The sequence below is a fragment of the Galeopterus variegatus genome, unplaced genomic scaffold, assembly GCF_000696425.1.
Source record: "Galeopterus variegatus unplaced genomic scaffold, G_variegatus-3.0.2 Scaffold6355, whole genome shotgun sequence".
Classification (NCBI taxonomy): domain Eukaryota; kingdom Metazoa; phylum Chordata; class Mammalia; order Dermoptera; family Cynocephalidae; genus Galeopterus; species Galeopterus variegatus.
Window position 1 is genome coordinate 82912 of NW_007732466.1, and position 15884 is coordinate 98795.

The 15884-nt window shown below is 36.9% G+C and overlaps 1 pseudogene; it reads left to right on the plus strand.

The window, feature by feature from the left end:
* The first annotated feature begins 5195 nt into the window (after positions 1–5195).
* On the plus strand, positions 5196–6475 carry LOC103606178 (annotated as a pseudogene).
* The last annotated feature ends 9409 nt before the right edge of the window (positions 6476–15884 follow it).

The following is a 15884-nucleotide window of genomic DNA, read 5'->3' on the forward strand; positions in this document are numbered from 1 at the left end:
GTTTTTGCTTCAGCTTTTATTGTAAAGACAAGGAAATTACAGAAGAAAAAATAAATGGTTAATCAATCATAGTAAGAGAGTAAAGAAACTGGCTATGTGGGCCAGCCCGGTGGCGCATGTGCTAGTGCGCTGCTTGGGAAGCGCGGAGGCGCTCCCGCCGAGGGTTCGGATCCCACATACAGACCGGTTCCCGCTCACTGGCTGAGCGAGGCACGGGGGCAACACCGAGGGTTGTGATCCCGTTGCCAGTCCCGGTCCGGTACGGGGGCGACACTAAGGGTTGCGATCCGTTGCTGGACACGGAAAAAGACAAAAATAATAATAAAAATAAAAAAATAAAAAAATAAAAAATAAAAAAAAAAGAAACTGGCTATGTGGCTATTTTCTCCTAAGCATACATAGCTTAAAATAGTTTAAACAATTTACCATCAAAAGAGTCAAAAATCTAAGCTACGTGACATGCAAAAGAAACAATAAAATAATTATGAAAGTATCTGACTTCTTAAGAAACTCAAAGAAACAGCTTAAAGCAAGATGTGGAACATCCCCCATGTACTAACTAATCTAGCAGAATGTCCTTGGAAATCTTAACTCACATATTTTCCCATGATTCAGGTTTTGCTGTATTAAGGGTTATTGCCCTCAGAACAATCCCCGTTCTGCTTCAGTTCTCTTGTCCACATTAAATGCTTTACTCCTGTGTGAGTTTCCTGCTCTTTCTCAATCTCAGCATTTCTATGTTCTTTCCTTATAAGGTTGGGCTTTGGTCCCCTAACTGTAGGCTTTGACCCCCTATACTAAGGACTTTGGTCCTGTAACACTTATCTATCTTAATTCTATCTTAATAGTAACTTCTTAATCATGATCAAATGATTATAATATCCTCTACATCACAGGAAGGGCATTGGTGGCTTTATAAGGACAGCAAGTGACCACTTTAACACACTCTTGCATCCCTCGCCATGCAATGCCCCGCACCACCCTGGGACTCTACAGAGGGTCCCCACCAGAAAGAAGGCCCTCACCAGATGTACCTCCTTGACTTTGCACTTCCTTGGCTCCAAAACTGTAAGAAATAAATTTATTTTCCTTACAAATTACCCAGTTTTAGATATTCTGTTATAAGCAACAGAAAACTGACTAATACAACATGTATCAATAGTTCATTCCTTTTTATTGCTGAGTAGCATTTCATGGTACCACAGCTTAACCATTCACCCTTTGAATGACATTTGAATAATTTCCAGTTCTTGGCTATTACAAATAAAGCTACTATGAACATTCATAAAAGGTACAAGTTTCCATGTGAAAATAAATTTTTCTCTCTCTGGGATAAATGCCCAAGAGTGCAATACTTGAGTCAGAGGATAAGTCCATTTTTAGTTTTAAAATGAATTACCCAAGTATTTTCCAGAGTGGCTGCACCATTTCATATTCCCACCAGCAATGTATGTGTGATCCAATTTCTCTGCATCCTCTGCAGCATTTGGGGTCATCACTACTTATTTTAGCCATTCGGATAGGTATATAGTGATATCTCACTGTGGCTTTAATTTGCATGTCTCTAGTGGCTAATAATGTTGAACATCTTTTCATGTGCTTATTTGACATCTGTATATTGTCTTTGGTGAAATGTCTGTGCATGTCTTTTGCCCATTTTCTAACTGGATTTTTTTAATGTTGAGTGTTGAGCATTCTCTTTTTTTTAATGTACACATTTATGGGGTACAGTGATATTTTGATACATGCATACAATGTGTGATGATCAAATCAGGTTAATTATCATACCCATCACCACAAACATTTATCATCTCTTTCTGCTGAGAACATTTGAACTCCCGTCTTCTAGCCATTTGAAAATATGCAATAAATTATTGTTAATTATAGACACGTAGAACTACCATAGAACAACAGAACTTATTCTTTCTTTTTTTTTTCACTCATACATGAAATCTTTATTTTTTTTTACTTAAGATTTTCTTTATTTAAAACCTGTAAGTGACAAAATAATATTTATCCCTTGATATAAGTAATATTTTGTCTTGCCCTTTTTTTCCTTTTGATATTTAGCTCTGATTTCTTTTTTTTTTTTTAATTTTTATTTTGTCAATATACAATGTATATGATTATTATGGCCCTTCACCGACACCTCCCGCCCTCCTCCCTCTCTCCCCTCCCCCCCAAGAATGTCCTTTCCGTTTGCTTGTTGTAACAACTTCAAAAAAAGTATAGTTGTTATATCTTCTTCCCCACCCACCCCCGGTTTTTTTTGTGTGTGTTTGTGGGTAAATTAATTTGTTTATTTTTTTAGCTCCCACCAATAAGTGAGAACATGTGGTATTTCTTTTTCTCTGCCTGACTCGTTTCACTCAATATTATTCTCTCAAGGTCCATCCATGTTGTTGCAAATGGCAGTATTTCATTTGTTTTTATAACTTATTCTTTCTATCTAGCTGTAAGCTTGTGTCCATAACCAACTTTTCCCTGTTCCCTCTTTGGTCCCTACTTTTCCCAGCCTCTACTCTCTATTTCTAGGAGCTCGACTTTTTTAGCTCCCACATGTAAGTGAGAATATGTGGCATTTATCTTTCTGTGCCTGACTTATTTCACTTAACATAAAGTCCTACAGGCTCATCCTCATTGCCCAAATGATAGGATTTCATTCTTTTTTATGGCTGAGTAATATTCCATTGTGTATATATATCACAGTTTCTTTATCCATTTATCTGTTGATGGGCACTTAGGTTGGTTCCATATTTTGGATATTGTGAATAGTGCCCACAATAAACATGGGGGTGCAGATATCGAGTTTTGAACATCCTTTATATATTCTAGACACTAGTCCTTTGCTGGATATCTGATACACAAATATTTTCTCCCAATTCTAATTTGTCTTGTTTTCCTCTTAATAAGGTCTTTCACAGAACAAAGGATTTTAATTTTGATGTGGCACAATTTATCAAATTTTTCTTTTATAGATCTTATTTTTGGTGTCAAGTCTAAGAACTCTTTGCTTCAACTTTGGTCCTAACTTTTCTCCCTTTTTTCTAGAAATGTTATAGCTTTACATTATACATTTAAGTCTATGATCTACTTTCAGTTAGTTTTTTTATAAGATGTGAAGTTTAGGCCAAGACTCTCTCTTTTTTTTTTTTTTTTCCACCTATTATGTCCAATTGCTGCAGTACTATTTATTGAAAAAGATCTTTCATCCATTGAATTGATTTTGCTCCTTTGTCAAAAATTAACTGGCTATATTTATGTGTATCTATTTCTGGTCTCTCTATTCTGTCCCATTGATGTATGTGTTTATTTCTTAATCAGTTCCACATTGTCTTGATACTATAACTATATAGTAAGCCTTAACATCAGAGTGATTTCTCCCATTTTATTATTCTTTTTCAAATTTTTTGACTCTTGTAGGGACTTTACCTTTTCATATAAATTTTAGAATAAGCTTATCTATGTCTACGAAAGAAACTTGCTGACATTTTGGAGGGAATTCCATTAAATCTATAGATCAATTTAGTGATAATTGACATCTTTACTATGTTGAGTCTTCCAATTCATGAACACATGTCTCTCCAAGTATTTAAGTCTCCTTTGATTTACATCAACATTTTGTAATTTTCATCACATAGATCCTGTGTATGGTTTTTTTTTTTTTTCCTTTTTTTGTCTTTTTTCGTGCCCAGCAACGGATCGCAACCCCTCAGTGTCGCGCCCGTACCGGACCGGGACCGGCAACGGGATCGCAACCCTCAGTGTTGCCCCCGCGCCTCGCTCAGCCAGTGAGCGGGAACCATGTGGGATCCGAACCCTCGGCGGGAGCGCCGCTGTGCTTTCCAAGCGGCGCACTGTAGCAGTGCGCCACCGGGCCAGCCCCTGTGTATGTTTTGTTAGAGGTACACCTAAGTATTTGATTTTCTTTGGAGCAATTGTAAATGTTATTAGGTTTTTATTTTGGTTTCCATTAGTTCATTGTCAGTGTATAAAAATGTGATTGATTTTTTGTGTGTTGCTCTTATATCCTGCAACCTTATTGAACTCACTTATTAGTTCTAAAAAGGTTTTTTTTGTAGATTCCTGTGGATTTTCTGCATATACAATAAAGTCATCTTTAAATAGAGACAGTTTTATTTCTCCTTTTCAAATCCATATCTTTATTTCTTTTTTTTTTTTTTTTTTTTTTTTTTGCCTTATTACAGTGGCTAAAACCATATTGAATAAGAGTGGTGAGAGTGAGCACCGTTGCTCTTTTCTTGGTATCACATGGAAAGTATTCAGTCTTTCACGATTAATAATGATGTTAGCTGTAAGGCTTTTGTGGGTGCTGTTTATGAGGTTAAGAAAGTTCCCCTCTGAGTATCCTGTGTACTAAGAGTTTTTATCATGAATGTGTGTTGAATGTTGTCAAATGCTTTTTCTACATCAATTGATATGATTATATGATTTTTCTTTACCCTGTTTATATGATAGATTATATTGACTGATTTTTAAATATTGAACTAGTGGGAATATCTGGAATAAATTTCACTTGGTTGAAATTTTGTACATTGTTGCATTGAGTTGCTAAACTTTCACTGAAGATTTTTGCCTCTAAGTTCATGAAAGATATTAGGCTGTAGTTTTCTTTTTGTGTGCTTTCTTTGTCTGATTTTGGTATAGGATAAGACTGGTCTCATCTCATAAAATGAGTTTGTAAGTGTTCATTCCTCTTCTATTTTCTGGAAGATATTATTCAAAATTGGTGCTAATCTTTTCTGAATATTTGGTAAAATTCTCCATGAAACAATATGGGTATTTCTTTTTAGGGAAATTTTCAATTACAAATCTAATTTATTTAATAGTTATAGGACTATTCAGGATATATATTAATCTTAGCTGAATTTTGGTAGTTTGTCATTTTCAAAGAACTAGTCCATATTTTCTAGGTTGTAGTATGAACAGAAATTTATTCATAATATTATTATTGTAATTGCTCCAAATCGGTTTTTATATCCCCTGCTTCATTCCTAATATTGATAAATTGTTTACTATCTCTTTTTATCTTTGTCAATCTTGCTAGAGGTTTATCAATTTTACTGATATTATTATCAACCAGCTTTTGGACTTCTTCCAGCCAGGCCCAGGGGTAACTGCATACATTGAAGGATGCCAGCTACAGAATTTGTGGCTTTGGCCAGATCGAAATCATGGCAGGTCTGCAAACTGATGCCCAATTCCAGTTCACTGGTATTAAAAAGTACTTCAGCTCTTACAGTCTCACAGGTAGAATGAACTGTGTATTGGCCAAATATGGAGGCATTGCTTTGATGATCTAATAGTTCAAGTTAAGGTCTAAAAAACCTCCATCTGTGAAAGCAACATAACTGGAAACTAAACTGTACCTCATCTGTCAAGTTCCCACACCTAGAGAAGGTATTATCAACTCATCATGTGATACTCAATTTGTACAGTAAATTATGAACCTGAGGGGGAGAAAAGAACCAGCTTTTAGTTTAATTAATTATAAACTAGAGTGTGGTCAGAGGAAGAAGCCAATGAGAAGCAACCAATTGGACCCCAAACCCAGAAGGGCTCAGGATTTGAAAGCCCCCGGAAGAAAAAAAACAAGGTGAGGAAGGGGAAATAGATAGGTAGAAAGTCTGTACAAAGGCACGTGCCATCCTACATTCCCATTCACAGAACGTCAGGATTCTGTACCTTTCCCTAGTAGAAAAAAAAAAAAAAAAAAAAGACTCAGTTTTGAACATATTCTTACGCATGGCATATATTGCTTTATCAACAGGCAGTTAATTTATAATTATCCTGAACAGTTCTTTAGTGCTACTGGTGTTATGGCTATTGACCACGCAGAGTTTGCTGGTGTGGATGCCTAAGTCTTGTCACAGGTGGTAAAATTGCCTCTACCTTTGATCACCCAGAACTGGTGAAGCTTGGAAGTTACAAACTTACTGAAGAAGTCCTTATTGGAGAAGACTAACTCATTCACTTTTCTGGGGTTGCCCTTGGTGAAGCTTGCACCATTGTTTTGCATGGTGCCACTCAACAAATTTTAGATGAATCAAAAAGACCTTTGCATGATGCTTCTTGCACAAATGGCAAAGCATTCTAGAACAGTTTATGGAGGAGGCTTTTCTCAGATGCTGATGGCTCATGCTGTGACACAGTTTGCCAATAGAACACCAGGCAAAGAAACCATTGTAATGGAGTTTATTCTAAAACACTGAGAATATTGCCAACCATCATAGCTGACAATGCAGGCTATGACAGTGCAAATCTGGTGGCACAGCTCTAGTGGTTATAGTGAAGGTAATATAATTGTTTGACCATATGTAAGGGAAGGCACCATTTGAGATATGCCAGTACTGGATTCCAAGTGAAGCAACAAGTTCTTTTGAGGTGACTGTGTGTAGACAGCATCATCAAAGCAACACCAAGAACACATGTCCCTGATCACCACCCCTCTTAAGCATTCCCAAATGCTATTGATCTCTGGATCAGTTCATAGCAAAATTGTTTTTGAAAGACTTCAACCTCTTAAAGAAATGGAATTGATGTTTATTTGTGCCCGTTATATCTTTAAGCTTGGACATTTAACTGACATTGTATTTTAACATGGGTCTAATTTATTTGCCATTTCATTTTCCATACAATTAGTTGATTTAAAAGTTCATTTCTCGGGGCCGGCCCGTGGCTCACTCGGGAGAGTGCGGTGCTGATAACACCAAGGCCCTGGGTTCGGATCCCATATAGGGATGGCCGGTTCGCTCACTGGCTGAGCGTGGTGCTGACAACACCAAGTCAAGGGTTAAGATCCCCTTACCGGTCATCTTTTAAAAAAAAAAAAAAAAAAGTTCATTTCTCATACTGTGCATTAAATTAAAATTTGAACAAAAAATTACTAAAAACAAAGAAAAGTAAATAAAGTATAAAAGACATAAAGTCCAACATCTGGCTAAAGGCAGTTCTAGAAGGAAAAAAATGAGAAAATGGAGAGAACAAAATTAGCAAAGAAATAATACAAGCAAATCTCCCAAAATGGAAAGGCCTGGAAAAAAAGCACACACCAAGGCACAACAGGATGACTTCCAGTAATCCAGAGACAAAGAGAAGGTTGCAAAAGCCCCCAGTGGGAAAAAAATATATATCACATTGAAAGGAAAATATCAGAATGTCATTAGACTTCTCAAAACAATCCTAGATGTCAGAAGACAATAGAGCAATATTGTCAAAATTCTGAGATAAAATAACCTAGAAATCTATACTCAGCCAAACTATCAAAGACATTTGAGACATGCAGCTCTCAGAAAAATATTTCTCATGCACCCTCCTAACAATTTACTGGAGGATGTTTTCTAATAGCAAAACCAGGAGGTAAACCTACAAAGAGAAAAACATACAAGTATAATGCTGAAAACAGAAGATTTAAATCACAAGAGCAGTAAAGAGAAGTTCCAGAATGACCAATGCACAGAAGGCCTAGAGAACAACTAATCCAGACAAGAGGATGAAGGACTCCAGGAGGGAGGCCATCAGGAAGAAAGACAGAGGAGTCCCTAGAATAGATGACATGAGAGATAAAGGTTTGGAGTATCTGGATACAATCAAAGACTTGTGTATGGAAAATTATGCTCATGAAAAACTGAGATTATTCTTAACTCTTGTGAGAACAAGAAGTCACATAAAAACCTCTCACATGTGGTCTTCCATGCTCTCCTCTCCCTCCTGTGATGACTTTGGGAGCCACATCTTGAAGACGAAGCAGCTACAAGACTACAGGTAGTTCTAGAAAGAAAAAAATGAGAGCATAGAGGGGACAAAATTAGCAAAGAAATAATATAAGCAAATCTCCCAGAATGGAAAGGCATGGAAAAAGGCCCTGAATTATGTCTTGATCACCACTTGTCAGGAATATCATTTTGGACCTTGCAGGAGTGAGAAATAAACTCGTATTGTGCTAAGTCCCTGAGATTCAGGAGCTGTCTGTTACCTGAGCTTGGTGTTATCTTAATAATCTGGCCCCCCCACACACACCTCCATTTTGTTGATTTTAATTCTGAGTTGTCATGAATATACTTTCTCTTTCTTTTGTCTTCGTTTTTAAAGACAACAGCAAACTTAAGGCTGATCACCCTTACCTCACATATTTTTACTTTAGCATATTCTTTATTTGTTTCTCTCATCTGGGCACTTCTTCCAAAGTTTCAAGAAGGGTCTTCGTATGAGAAAATGTGTATAATGCCCTCATATTTTAATAACAATTTAGCTAAATATAAAAAATCCTAGCTTCAAAGTTATTTTCCTTCAATTAAAGATGCTGTTATCCTCTTATATCCAGTGTTGTTGAAAAGTCTGGTCTTTCTACCCTCTCCCAAATACCAAGAGGTCAAGAAAACACTTAAAAAAAATTAAAGGTTTAAAATATTTTAGCAGTACAATTAACAAACTTGATCTAATGGGCATACATAAAAATCCGTGCCCAGCAAGCAGAAAATGTTCTTAAGCACACATATAACATTTGCAAAAACTGAACATGTACTTGGTTATAAAACAAATTTCATTAAATTTCAAATGAACAGTATCATAAAGAATACATTCTGGTCTTATACCAAGGCCTTTAATCCATTTTGAGTTGGTTTTAGTATATGGTGAGAGATGCATATCTAGTTTCATTCAAATTGGAGTAGCGGGGAGAGAAGGAGGGGGTGGGAGGTTGGGGGCTAATTGGGTGGGGACAAGGGGTACGATAGTAATTTCTGGTAGTGGGTATGCCCCCAGTATGAATCTGGCCCTCACATTATGGGCAGGAGAGGTGACAATTAGCTTTGTATCTCATGAATATTCCTGATTAATTAATTAATTAATTAAAAAATAAAATAAAATAAATTTTAAAAATTTTTTAAAAGAATACATTCTGTAACCCCAAAGCAAACCAATTTAAAATCTATAACAAATTTTTTTTGGTGGCTGACCATAAAAGGAATCCAAACCCATGATCTTGATGTTATAAAACCATGCTTTAACCAACGGAGATAACTGGCCAGCCAACAAAATGATATTTTAAATCCCTGTACCTTTAGAAACTTTACAGTCCACTTCAAAATAACTCATGGGTCAAAGAATTGAAATTTTTAAAAAATTAAACTTTACGTATGAAAAATTGTAAGATATAGCAAAAAAACACTTAGAAGGAAATTTATAGCCATAAAAACTTATATTAGGAAAGAAACACAGGAAAACAATGTTCTAAGTGTCTTACTAAAGAAGTTTAAAAATCTAAAGAACAACAAAATCAACCCAAAGATAAAAGGAAAGAGATTAAAAAGAACAGACATTGATGAAATAGAAAATAAACACAATAGGGAAAATCAAAAAGGTCAAAAGATAGTCTATGCAAAGGTAAATAAATCTGATAGATGAATTTCCAGAAAGTCTTATTAAGAAAAGAGAAAGATGGGGCCGGCCCGGTGGCGCACTGCTACAGTGCGCCGCTTGGGAGCGTGGCAGCGCTCCCGCCCAGGGTTCGGATCCCACATACAGACCAGCCACTCACTGGCTGAGCGAGTTGCGGGAGCAACACCGAGGGTTGCGATCCCGTTGCCGGTCCCAGTCCGGTACGGGTGCAACACTGAGGGTTGCGATCCGTTGCCGGTCACGAAAAAAGACAAAAAGGAAAAAAAAAAAAAAGAAAAGAGAAAGACAAACTATATTATAAATGAATATAGCACAGATTATGCTAAATTTGGAAATTAGACAAAATGAATTCCTAGATAAACATAACTCACTAGAATAACTCAAAATAAATAGAATACATGAGTAGCCCTATAACTAGTAAAAGAACTGAAACAATAGTTGAAAAACTTCCTACAAAGAAAACACCTGAGAGAAATATGCTATGTGGCTCCAAATACATACCACCACCAGCGAAAAATTACTGCTGATAAATCGAACCTCAATCTAATTTATCTTCTAGACCTATGGCACTCAACCTTGATTTCAATTTGGAATCACTTGGGGAGTTACACAAAAGTTCCAATAGTTGGTCCTGATTTCAGGATCAGTGATTCTAATGTACAACCAAGGTTGAGAATCACAGCTCTAGATCTAACTACCGATTTATAGGAAATATAAGGGATAGAAAACATGCTAAAGGACACTACAGGGGTTGCAATCGGCAAAATCTAAACTATAGGAAACTACAGCATACATGGCCCAGATTCTTCAACAAATAAATAGCAAGAGATTAAAAGAAGTGGGGGGAAGTTGAAGAGATTTACAAAAACAGATAAACCAAATGCAAGGCATGAAATTTGTATGGATGCTCAATTCGAACAAATAAACTATTTTTTTTTGTCCTTTTTGAGACCAGCCGCACCGTGCTCAGCCAGTGAGCACTGTGAGCTCACCGGTCATCCCCATATAGGATCCGAACCCTCGGCAGAGCGCTGCTGCGCTCCCAGCACCGCACTCTCCCGAGTGCGCCACGGGCTCAGCCCCTAAACTATTTTTTAAAACATTATGAGATAACTGAAAAAATTTGAACACAAACTTGATATTTGATATTAAAGAAATACTTGGGCCAGCCCGGTGGCGCACTCGGTAGAGTGCGGCGCTTGGGAGCACAGCGGCGCTCCCACCGAGGGTTCGGATCCCATATAGAGACCAGTTGCTCACTGGTTGAGCGCGGTGCGGGCGCGACACCGAGGGTTGCGATCCCGTTACCGGTCACAAACAAAAAAAAAGACAAAAAATAAAATAAAGAAATACTGGTAAATTCTTAGGTGAGATAATGGTATTGTTATTATTAATGGTATTATGTTAAAGACTGTTTTAGAGAAAACATTTTGCCAAACTTGGGACAACTGAGCATCATAAAAGGACAACTCCTTACTGGCCAGGTGCCAAAAAAAAGACCATGATGGGAATGGATTATAACACATTGGATCAAAAAGGGATCTAGGAGTCTACAAGTGATACCCAAAGTGTGGGGAGGGGAGAGGGATTAGTTTTCCCTTAGTGCTGTAACAAATTATCACAAATTTGGCAGATTAAAACAACATAAATTTATTACCTCAGAATTCTGTAGGTGGGAAATCCAGGTTAGCTCAGGCAGTTTCTCCACTCCAAATTTCACAAGGCTGAAATAAAGGTGCTGGCTGCTGGCCAAATGTGTCCCTATCAAGAGGCTCTGGAGAGAATCTATATCCAAACTCATTCAGTTATTGGTAGAATTAAGTTCCTTGTGATCATAGGACTGAAGTCCACATTTCTTTTCTGTCTGTCAAATGAGGCAACCCTGAGCTCCTAGAGGCCTCTTTCTGGTGCTTTCACATGAGCTCCTGCATATCAGAACCAGCAACAGATGCTCAAATCCTTCTAATGCTTCAATTCTCTCTGACTTCTTCTGTTATATCTCTTCCATTTCTAACTGGTAAACATTTTCTGCTTTTAAGGGGCTCATGTGATTAGATTGGGCCCACTCAGATAACCCAAGATAATCTCCCTATCTTGATGTTTATAACCTTAATTACATCTGCTATTTCTCTTTTGCTATGTAAGGTAATATATTCATAGGCTCCAGGGATTGAGGTGTACCATCTTGTGGCAGGCATTATTTCACCTATTACAGAAGAGAAGAGAAAAAAAAGGAAAAAAAAAAAAAAAGCCGGACAATAAAAATAGAACAAATGACAGAATTTTATTTTTTTAATATGCCCAGAAATACTTTATTCAATTTTATTTGTACAAAAGTGCCTTGTTATAGAGTTAATATTACTGCTAATGGTACTATTAATTATTGCTTAATTTTGATTGAGGTAGAGATGATACAGGTACTTCTCATAAGTCATATTTCAAATAGGGGAATATTTCAATTCAGGCCCTAGATTTATATAACAAATGCAATTGAAATTCTCAATTTTCAACTTGACAAAATTTTCATAGCACCCAGGTGGATCCCAACATTGTTTAGAGTTTGGTCACATGGTCAAGAAATTTAAGTTATTTCTAGAAATTTGGTAGGAATGGTGGTTGGCCTATTTGGTATAGGTCCTGAGGACAAATGACAGAATTTTAAAATCACTGCTTTGCAGCTACCAAATTAACAACTGATTCAAGCAAAGATCATCAACGCATGCTTAAAGCTCTGGGTAAAATTTTGGGGGGGGGGCAACAGGATATTCAGATGATCTCAAAGTATCATCCCAAAGATCTCTTATTAATTACAATGCTGGGGGGGATGATTTCTTTGCAAAGGAAGAATCTACCAGTCACCACCTTAGCCAAGTGATTATGTTTAGTATCACCTACAGCATCACCAATAACAGGACAAACTGACACTATGTGCCTCCAGATAGTACGTAACATGTACTATCCAACATCATCCAGATAATATTCTTGCCCAAAATGATGAACATAAATTTAAACATTTGGAAACAACTAGGCAAATTCATATCATAAGAATTCTACATGACACTGACCTAGGCTCTTCAAAAACATCAATGTCATGAAAGACCCAAAAATATACGTGGGGGCTTTTCTATATTAAAGGAAACTAAAGAGTTATAACAACTAAATGCAACAAATGATCATTGATTGGATCCTTAATAACACACACACACACACACACACACACACACACAGAGCAATAAAGGACATTAGTGGGACAATTGGATAAATTCGAATATAGTGGGCAGAAGAATAACAACATCCCAAAATTTTACATGTCTAATCCCAGGATTTTGTATATATGTCACATCACATGGCAAAAGGGGATTAAGTTAATAGAATTAAGATTGCTAATCAACTGACTTTAAAATAGGGAGATTATCCTGGATTATCTGGGCAAATCCAATGTAATCTCAAGTATTCTTAAATGTAAAAGAGGGAAGAGAAAGAGTCAATGTCAGAGTGATCCATTGTGAGAAAGACTCTACCCACTGTTGCTGGCTTTGAAGAATGAGGAAGGTGCCACCAGCCAAGGAATGTGAGGAGTCACCAGAAGCTGAAAAGGGGGGGGAAAATGTATTCTCCCCTAGACCCTCCAGAAAGGAAAGCAACTCTGCCAATATTTAAGTGATATCCCAGTCAGACCCATGTCATACTTTGGACTTTTAGAACTAGAAGATAATAAATTCGTGTTGTTTAAGCCACTGAATTTGTGGTGGTTTCTTACAGCAGCAATAGGAAACTAAGGCAAGAAGTAACCCAGGCCTCCCATTCTGGAACAAGACAGCATAAACTCACTTTCCCCTTCTCCTTCCACTGGACACATTCCTTGAAAATTATTCATTAGACATTGATTAAAGAACTCTGAAGCTGGAAATAAGAAGGAAGACTGGCTAGGGACTTCAGGACTGAGGAATGACAACGTAGTAAGTTCCCTAAATTTTCTTTTTATATCCCATATACCTCAGACTATGTGCTGGAGAAGCCTGCAACATGGAACTGTCAACAAGCATAGACAGAAAACCTCCAAAAAGCCTGCTCTATTGAGCCAAAGGATTACTAAAGGGGAAGTCTAAGAGAGACCTAGTGGGGAGCCTCAGCCCCTGCTCCACAGTGGAGGCAACTGCAGTATAGCTGATCAGCCCACAGCAGCTGCAGCAAGCAGCCCTGTTGCGCTGTTTCTGCCCCCACTCCACAAGAGGCTTACCAATGGTGGTTTGATACACCTACAGAGGCAATGTCAGCACAGCTCTGTGTCTCTCTGCCCTCTCCCTGGAAGTAGAAAAAGATCTAGATCCAGTAGCTTCTGTTCCTCAATCCCAGTGACAGAAGATAGCCCGGTGACACCAGACAGCCAAGGAAGGCCTCTTCCACCCCCACAGGTGGCCCATCAGGAATTAAAAAGGAGACTCGGCAGCACCAGAAGAACAAAGCAGAAGATAATAAAATTGCAAGAAATTGCAAGGTATCTGAAATGAAACTATCATTAAAACTAAATTTAGCACACAAAAGTAGGCCAGAATCTACCTGCTAAACTGAAACAGGGCAACTACCTGCTAAAACAGACATAAATATTAGTCAATTCTACTAACATAATAACCAAAATGTCCAGTGTACAATAAAAAAAAAACCACTCATCATACCAAGAACCAGGAAAATCACAATTTGAATGAGACAAAACAACCAACTGACACCAATTCCTAGATGATCTGATTCCTAGAATCAGATGTTGAAATTATCTCACGAGGATTTTAAAGCTGTTGTCATAAAAATGCTTCAGTAATCAATTACAAATTATTTTGAAACAACTGAAAAAAAGTAGAAAAGATCAGCAAAAAACAGAAGCTATAAAAAAGAACCATTATAGAATTATAGAACTGAAAATACAGTAACTGTTATTAAAACTCCCTGGATGAACTCAATAGTAAAAAGGAGATGATAGAGGATAGAATCACTCATCTGGAAGATAAATCAGTAGATTTTACTCATCCTGAACAACGAAGAGAAACCAGGCTGAAAGAAAATAAATATACCCCCAAGTTTTGTGGGACAATAACAAAAAATCTAACATTTGTATCATTGGAGTACAAGAAGTAGAAGAAAAAAGAACAGGGACTGAAAAAAATGTACTTGAAGAAAGAATGATTCAAGAATCTGAGTGAACACCAGACAGGATAAACCCAAACAAATCCATACCGAGATACATAACAAACTTTTGAAAACTGAAGACAAGGGGCAAAAATCTTGAAAAAACAGCCAGAGACACAAGGCATTATCTATTACGGCACATCAATTTGAATGACAGCAGATTTTGTACCTGAAACCATGAAGGCCAGAAGGAAGAAGCACCAAATATTTCAAGTGCTGAAAGAAAAAAACTGCCAGATATGAATCCTATATCTGGCCAAACTATTCTTCAGGAATGAAGGTGAAATAAAGACATTCTCAAACAAAGGAGAACTGAGAATTTGTTGTTATCCTTAAAGGATTGCTAAAGGAAGCTCTCCAAACCATAAGTAAAACAATAACTGAAGAGGGCTGGTACCTTAAAAAAAAAAAAAAAAAAACAGAATGGATAAAATTAGAAGGGAACACAGTATACTATCCTTCATTTTGTGAGTTTCTTTAATCATATTATATCATTGATATAAAAATTATGGTAATACCATCTAATGTGGTGCCCAATATATGTAGAGGAAAATTCATGACAGTTACATTTTTGAATGTTTTCTCAGGTTTATTTGCTAATTTATAATCGCTTTATTGAGGTGTAATTCTCATACCATGCAAGTCTCTCATTTAAGGTGTCTGATTCGATGGTTTTGAAAGTATCCACAGAATGGTGCAGCCATTACCAAAATCAATTTTGAAACATTTTTATCAATCCAAAAAGAAACTCTATATCCATTAGCCGTCACTCTCCATTTCCCCTAAGTCCCCACAGCCCTAGGCAACCACTGGTCTACTTCCTGTCTCTACATATCTGCCTATTCTGGAGATATTTAATCGTACGTAATCGAATTACATAATATGTGGTCTTTTGTGACTGATCTCTTATACTTAACATAATGTTTTCAAGGTTAATCCATGTTGTAGCATGTACCAATACTTCATTTCTTTTGAGTCCCGACTACTGTTCCCTTGTATTGATACACCACATCTTATTTGTCCAATCATCATTGACAGAGATTTGTCTTGTTTCCATTTGGGGAATATTATGGATAATGTTGCTATGAGAATATATATATATATATATATATATATATACACACATACATACATACATACATACATATATATATACATAGTACTTGTGTGGACTTATGTTTTCATTTCTCTTGGGCATATAACTAGGAGTGGAATTGCGGGGTTATATGGTAACTCTATGTTTAACCATTTGAGGACCTGCCATACTGTTTGCTAAAGAGGCA